The 8303-nt window shown below is 46.0% G+C and overlaps 1 long non-coding RNA gene across 1 annotated transcript; it reads left to right on the top strand.

The window, feature by feature from the left end:
* The first annotated feature begins 1199 nt into the window (after positions 1-1199).
* LOC111723023 lies at positions 1200-8303 on the top strand. The gene is made up of 3 exons (XR_002771656.1): positions 1200-2659; positions 5985-6133; positions 7658-8303. It is a non-coding gene; the product is annotated as an uncharacterized LOC111723023 (long non-coding RNA).

Consider the following 8303-nt stretch of genomic DNA (forward strand, 5'->3'; position numbering starts at 1 on the left):
AAAAAAAAAAAAATGAAAACAAAAACAAAAAGTCTCTACAAAGAAGAAGTGATAATACTACCCATTACGTACATGATTGTGTAAAAATTGAAAACTACAAATTTCACATTATTCACTCCTAAAACTCCATACTTCTCTATGCCTTATTTGAACACATTTTAAATGTTTTATTTACAAGAATGATAGTATGCTAACATTTAATCCTCTCGTGTATGAAATTTGGAAGAACAGAGAAAAAAATCGTATTGGTCAAGGAACTTGCAAATAATATATTCATCTTAAGGCGACGAGCAATATATTCTTTGAGTTATCCATGTGTAAAATGCAGCAGCAATGTTTGTGGAACAAAACTGGAATTTGTAGCCATACTTTGAAAAAAATGTATTTAATTTTTTTTTTTTTTTTGAGACTGAATCTCACTTTGTCATACTCGGTAGAGTGCCTGGGCGTCACAGCTTACAGCAACCTCCAACTCTTGGGCTTAAGCGATTCTCTTGCCTCAGCCTGCCAGGTAGCTGGGACTATAGATGCTTGCCACAACGCCTGGCTATTTTTAGAGATGGGGGTCTTCCTCTTGCTCAGGCTGGTCTCGAACTTGTGAGCTCAGGCAATCCACCTGCCTTGGCCTCCCAGAGTGCTAGGATTACAGGTATGAGCCACTGTACTAGGCCTCAAGATATAGTCTAAAGCTGCATTAGTCAACACAGTGTGGTGTTAGTACAAAGACAGACAAGTAGAGCATGGAACATAATAGAGAGTTCTGAAATAGACCCCCACATGGGGGTCAATGTTCTGGCAAAGTGAACTATAAAAGACTTTTTGGTACCCTGCTTTGTGCCAGCTACTGTGTCATGAGCAGCCATAAGGCAAGGCCCATGTAGCTAGATACCAAAGCCTCTTGCCAAGAGCCATGAGAATGGGCTTGGAAGTGAATCCCCCAGCCCCATTCAAGGTTTCAATGACTGCCTTTCTGGCCAACAGTTTGACCATGACCTCAGAAGAGAATAGGAACCAGAACCTCCCGGCAGAGCCTCTGCTAGATTCTTGCCTCCCTGAAACCATGTGAGATGATACATGTTTGCTCTTTTAAAAAGGCACTAAGTTTCGGGGTAATTCCTTACACCACAATTAATAATTAATACAGGACTATTTACAAAGAGGTGGGCAGGGTTTAGGAAAGTCAATAGGGCATAGGAAAGCACAGTTCTCCAGGGTCAGCACAAGTAGGAAACCATTGGCTCCTAGGTCTGAAGGAGAAGGGTGAGTTTCAAAATCTGTGAAGAGTAAATGAATGGAGGAGGTGGCCTGCCAGGACTGTGGCCGTGGGCAAAGGCAGACAGCATCCCAGCAGGAAGGAGCAGGAAAACAAACACCCAATCTTCATTTTCTTCTCTGTTTTGATCTCCTACAGATATCTCTCACCAGACAGCACTCAGGAGTAGGGCTTGAGTTCCAACTGGAAGCCAGTTGGTGGCCAAAGAGCTGACCAGTGGCAAGCGTGTGATTTATGGAGTAAGAGGCAGTGGTGAGATTCATGCCCTGGGCTATAGACATGGAAAACCAACAAGGAAGAATAATAATAAACGAAAGTGAAAGTGAGCAGCAAGGCAGGACCAAGAAAGTGGGGTGGGGAGCAAGCTGTGCCATATTTAGATCCCGATAAGGTTGCTCCTTGAGCCCCAGAATGTTCTCTGCTGGGCAGAGCCAAAGGCAGTTGGTTCAGCTTGGAAGAACTTTTGGGAGCAACGTGGCCTAAAATCTGTTGTGCTGGCCCTCAACTTCTTTATGTTTCGAGTGTTGTCCTAGACCAGAGGTCAGGGTCTATTGGTCCCTTCAAGGGACAAATAGTAAGTATTATAAATTTTGTGGCAGTTCTATTACACTGTCATCAGAGCAGGACAGCAGCACAGACTACATGTGAATGAGTGATGTGACTGTGTCCTAATATAAGTTTATATATGGAAACAGGCAGCAGGCTGGCGGGCCATCGTTGGCCAACTCCTGCTTAAGAATTTTTTTTCCTCTTTTTGCCTTCTGATGGATTTTTGATCTATCTGTTCTTGAATGAACCCTTCTGCCAGGCCTGGCACCTAACAAATAAACAATCTGGACCTCTTTCAGAGTACCGGGAATGAATGAGTCAGTAGATTCTGCTATAATTCCTGTAGGTGTCTAACAATGAATACATGTGTAGCTGACTAACTATTAACGAGAGATATACAGCAGGAATTTCCAGCTCCAACATTTGATCACAAGTATTTTCCCGAAAATATGTAAGGTTAAAGGAAAGTTTTCCTTTCATGCCAGGAACATATTCTAGTCTGATGAAATGAAGTCTGAGCTTTAAAATCAGTTTCCAGCTGTTTGGTTTGCTGGGCGTTTTCTCTCCTGTCAAACACAGATCAGCCTCCTAGGTAATGACAGCTATTACCATGACAAGGGCTAACAAAAATACACGCACACTTGAAACTTTTTCTTTCTCTTGCTTTGTTCTATTGTCCTCTTGAAAACAATCGGTTCTTCAAGTCTGTTCCCAAACTGCAGGCTTTTCATTTGAGTTCTCTAAATGCTCCTTGAGGAAAACCAAAATAAATTCCAGACAATTTACGTATTCACCGGGACTCTGATTGCAAGCAACAGAAACTGAATTCAAACTAAGGTAAGGGGGAAAAAAGAAAAGTGAGAGTGATTTATTGGGTACTGGAGTAGGTCTCCACTGAAGCTCAACAATTCAGCCTTAGAAAAGAAGGAACTAGAGAAGTTCAGGTATTTTCAGAGACTGGGAGTGCACTCTCTCTCTCTTTTTCTCTGAATTATTTCTCCTAAGTAGACAAGTATTTTCTGTCTTTCGTGAGAGGTACCAGTTGGGGATTCTGGGTCACTTCATGGCTTCACCAACTAAGAGGAAAGGAAACGTTTTGCTATTTCTTCCCCTAGATCTGGATTTTTTTTTTTTTTTGAGACAGAGTTTCACTTTGTTGCCCTTGGTAGAGTGCTGTGGCATCACAGCTCACAGCAACCTGCAGCTCTTAGGCTTAAGTGATTCTCTTGCTTTAGCCTCCCAAGTAGCTGGGACTATAGGCACCCACCACAATGCTTGGCTATTTTTGTTGTTGTTGTTGCAGTTTGGCTGGGGCTGGGTTTGAACCCACCACCCTCGGTATATGGGGCTGGCACCCTACTCACTGAGCCACAGGCACTGCCCCCTCGATCTGGATTTTAAAATCCCATGGAGCCAGACACAGTGTAATCTCAGCTACTAAGAGGCTGAGGTGGGAGGATTGTTTGAATCCAGGAATCCAAGACCAGCCTGGACAACATAGTGAGACCCCATCTCTTAAAAAAAGAAAACGTGGAAGGGTTTTTGGCCTTTAGTGTGATTTGGGTCACACTAAAGCGAATCAGCATGGCTGGGGGAGGCAAGGTACTATGATTAGTGTAGCTTGTGGTAAGTATCTCCCTTAATAAGATTGGTTGTGCCCACTTAGACCATGTGGTTGGAGTGAGGGAAAAGCAATTATTCTCAAAGAAGGACAGCGATGCCACCTGAAGAAGAATGGAAATGTGTGCTAGGCAGACAGCTGTATCTACAAGAGATGTCTTATCTATCAGTTATATCCTTTTTTTTTTTTTTAGTACAGTGCTGTGGTGTCACAGCTCACAGCACATTCAAACTCCTGGGCTCAATAATCCTCTTGCCTCAGCCTCCCAAGTGGCTAGGACTAAAGGTGTGTGCTGCCACGCCCACATAGTTATTTTTATTTTTGGTAGAGATGGGGTCTCACTCTTGCTTAGGCTGGTCTTGAACTCCTGAGCTCAAGCAATCCTCCCATCATGAGCCACTGCGTCTGGCCCTCTCTCAATTGTATCAACACAGAAACGATTTTTATAAGTGCCTGTCATGATTACAGTACTATGATCCTTAGAGTGATCTCGGCACAAATACAGACACCAACTTCTGTCCCTGTTGTTGAAGGCAGTGAGCAGAGAAAAGAACCATGAACACGGCATCTGGAACCAATTTAGTGTAAGCTACAAGGTAGAGATTCTACCTAACAGTTTTCCAAATGATCAAGCCAGACCTGGAAAAGCTCTATTCTAGTGCCATAAAATATGAATAAACATCTCAGTCTGTTGCCTAGGCTATGGTGCAATGGCACAATCCTAGCTGACTGCAGCCTCAACTCCTAGGCTCAAGGGATTCTCCTGTCTCAGCCTCTGGAGTAGCTGGGACTACAGGTGCATGCATCATGTCCAGCCTCAAAAAAACTTAAAAATATGAAGTCCAGTTCACAAGTGTCCCTCTCTTTTGAACTCTGCTGTGTGCCTTGTGCTCTGTGCACCTCTCCTGTCCTTGGTTGTCTCTTGGACACCAGCCTCATCTCCCTCATTCTCAGCCTTATAATTATTTCTCAGTACCTGAGAAGTGGTACATTTTAACTCAGATGAAAGGAGATGGTCAAGCAGTATCACAATGAACAAAATTAACTTCCCCGCTATGGTTAGTACATCTGGAACTCTACTTGACAAAGAGACAAAGGATTGTGTAACTTAGGACACAACTTCAAGCAACAAAAATCCCAACTTGGACTAGCTTAGACCAAATGGAGAACTGCAGACTCAGACTCCACAGAGAGTCTCCTCCACCCCTACTCTCTGCTGTTCTCTCTCTGGACTCCACAGAGAGTCTCCTCCACCCCTCCTCTCTGCTGTTCTCTCTGTGTGTTGGTTTTCTTCCCAGGGCTGGTGGCAAGTCCAGCAACAGCCACCAGGCTGGCTCCACCCAGCTGTGACAGCGAGAGGGAATGATATTTGCTTCCCTGGGGTCAAGTATACAAACCCTGGGGAAAGGTTCTGGCCCAGTTTGGGTCAAGCCTGGATCAATGGCTGTGTCCAGAGGGACAGTAGAGAACTATACATGGCCTGGCTTAACTCAGGCCTCCATCCTGGGCCAATTGCCAGGGCCCAAGGGGATGGGATCTCTAAGGAGGTGATGGTCTGCTCCCACAGGAAACCTCCAGCTAGAGCTGGGGAGAAAGGCAGATTTTGAAAGAGAAAGGGGGAGCCTGTTCTGGATGAAAAACAACAGGTCCCTGCTGGGTTTTATTGTCTCTGCACTGGTGATGCTAAGCACAACCAGTAACAAAGTGAAAAACATAAAGACCCAGGAGGAAAAAGCCAGGGGTGGGAGGGGAGCAGAGAAGGGTTTCCCAGAGGAAGGCCAGGACTTGAACTGAGTTTGAAAGGGGAGGACATCCCTACCTGACACAGTTGGGAAAGGAATTCTTGGGATGGGTTGGAGGTTCAAATGACATCAGTGGCCAAAGCTCAGATCTGTCCTTAGAGGCCAATGAAAGAAGCTATGGCCCCCCACCAAAGCATTTAAATTCTTTTTTTTTTTTTTTTTGAGACAGAGCCTCAAGCTGTCCCCCTAGGTAGAGTGCCATGGCATTACAGCTCACAGCAACCTCCAACTCCTGGGCTCAAGCGAGTCTCCTGCCTCTGCCTCCCAAGTAGCTGGGACCACAGGCGCCGGCCACAACGCCCGGCTATTTTTTTGGTTGCAGCCGTCATTGTTGTTTGGCGGGTCCGGGCTGGGGATTCGAACCCGCCACCTTAGGTGTACGTGGCTGGCGCCTTAGCCGGTTGAGCTATAGGCGCCGAGCCAGCATTTAAATTCTTATTCTCCTCCCACCCCAATCTCATAATGGTAAAATAAAATTACGTGTGCTGCCTCCAAAGACCACCCTGGCCATGTAGGAGAAGTTGTAACCTTTGAGCTAGATGGTCTCAAGAATTTCTTAGCAATTCTGCTAATAAATCTGTGACTAATTAGAGGCAAATGAAATTGGAAGGAGCCTTTCCAGCCAGGAAAACTCTCTATCCAAAGAATAAAGGGTGTGGATTTACCCACCTGCACCCTCCATTTCCTTTTGTCTCACACCTTGGAATAATCTTTCATCTTTGGCTCTGTAACCTTTCAGTTGGTGACAAACCCAGGATGGGGAGAAGCCCCTTTAAGGAGGGGACGAAGTATACCCCATTGGACACAGCTAAATGGACCTGTCTTCTGGCGAGATGAAAGAAACTGGGACACCTCTCTGACCGACCCTGCCTAAACATCCATTTATTGGTGAGATGAACTTTTTCATCTAAAGCTCCTTTTCTAAACTTTTTTTAACTCCTCTTCCCATCAACTCCTCACTTCCTCTTTCCCTCTCTCTCCATCTCTGGTTCTCTTACTTCCTTCTTTTCCATTTTCTTCTGGCTGGTTTCACACGTGGAGACCTCTCTCCCTGATTCCAGCCACAGACTTTCCTCTTCCTTCCCCATTTTTTTTTCTGGCTGGTTTCACACGTGGAGGCCTTGCTTCTCTGATCTCAGCCCCAGCCACTCCAGTGAGCCAGGCTCGCCCACCTGCCCAGGGCCTCATGTTTGGGGATGCCCTCTTGTAGGCCTGGGCTCCGGCTGGTTCCCCAGCTTTGCCCCTCTGGTGCCCTACTGTGGGCCTAGATCCTTCCAGCTGGTTAAGGTCAATGCAGAGGCCAGGTCCTCTTTTGATCAAAGTCAAACTTGGAGAGTCCAGGCAGTCTCCCCACGCCAGTCTTGATGAGCCAGGCTCATCACACTGCCCTACTGTGGGCTGGATCATTTTTGGTTCTGTGAGCCAAGCTCACCCGTCCAGTGCACTCCCGGAGGCCTGGATCACCATTTTCTCTGGCCAATCTGACTTTCTCTTTCCTCCTCCTACCTTCTCTTTTTAATCTCATTTCTTTTCCCTCCTCCAGTTTTCCCTATGGGCACCGCTCAGTCACAGATTCCCCTTGCTCACCTGTAAGCTGCATTTTACCTCCAGAGTCACACATTTCCCCTTCTTCACCCTAACCTGTCTTTTGACTAATCTCAAGCCTCTAAAGCTCTATCCTGACCTTAACCCAAACCATCTCATTTTTTTTGGAATACTGCTTGGCCTACGTACAAGCTAGACAGTGGCTTGCAGTGGCCTCAACATGGTACCTTTGATCTCTCTATTCTCACCGATCTCAATAATTACTTATATCCAGGCATTTCTCATACTCTAAAACATTCCTTCCCTGTGCTCATCCTATGACCCCTCTCAGATTCTCCTGGCTGCGGTAACACCAGCTCATCCTGTTACCCTTCCACAGCCCCTATTGCTCCTCTCCAACGCCCTCCTACAATCCCTCCATTCTCTTGATCAGAACACCTGGAAAGTTTCTCTGTGTGGGATCCTCTCTTCCGTCTATAACCTCCCATCAGTCACCTATTCTCATTGCCCTCCAACACCCATGTCCATATCCTTCCCTTAAATAATACCCCATGCCCTCCTCTCTCCACTGCCCCCACACACCCTTTGCTGTACACGGTAGAAAAAATACTTGGGGAATTTCCCCCAGGGCCCTCAGACCTCCTAGGCAGATCTCATTAATCTGGCCTTCAAGGTGTGGCAGTGCCTCTAAGATCTTGTGTTGTCTTCTGACATTAAGCAAACCCCCTTACTTCTTAAAACTCAGCAAGATATTTAAAAAAAAAAAAAACTTCCTCAGAATCGTGTTTTAAGTGCAGCAAACCAAGCTTCTGGGCAAAGCAGTACCCAAAATCCAACCCCACCCCCCACCCCCCAAACCATGTCCAGCTGCAGAGGTCTGGCTGCCTGGGTCTTTCTGAAGATCTGATGTGAACACTCTCAGAATGCGGCTGAAATTCCCTCCTGGGCCTAGTTGCAAAAGACCAGTGACCCCTGGAAAATCAGAATGCCTCCTGGACACCGTCCTGGAAAACTGAACTCTAGGTATTTTTGCTTATAGAAGGTAAGCCGATATTTTATTTTTTCTAACAAACACGGGAACACCTTCATCCACACTGCCACCTTGTGAAAATCCTCTAAAAAACGGGCAGAGATCTTGGTAAGGAGTTTTAGATGGCCTCTCAGGATTGCTGGTGGCCCTGGCAACTCCAACTGGTTCCCGATGCCTCTCACTGCCCATCTTCCTCTTTGGTTATTATCTCATAAGGTCACTAATTATGATTTTTTTCTCATTCTCAGTTTTGAACTAGTAACCCTTTGCCTCGTATCTTCATTATTAACCAGACAGTCACCCGAAAACAACTCCTCATATCCTCACCTTACTGGATACCAACCAGCTCAGACTAAAAAAGCCAAAGAGTTCCTGTAGGCGCCACTCCCCTCCCCCATTCCCCGTCCTCCTCCCACGCAGCCCCTCCCCCCACGGGAAATAGTCAAGGAGATACCACGCCCACCATCCCATCTCCTTATAATA

The sequence above is a fragment of the Otolemur garnettii genome, unplaced genomic scaffold, assembly GCF_000181295.1.
Source record: "Otolemur garnettii isolate 467f Iridium unplaced genomic scaffold, OtoGar3 scaffold00007, whole genome shotgun sequence".
NCBI lineage: Eukaryota > Metazoa > Chordata > Mammalia > Primates > Galagidae > Otolemur > Otolemur garnettii.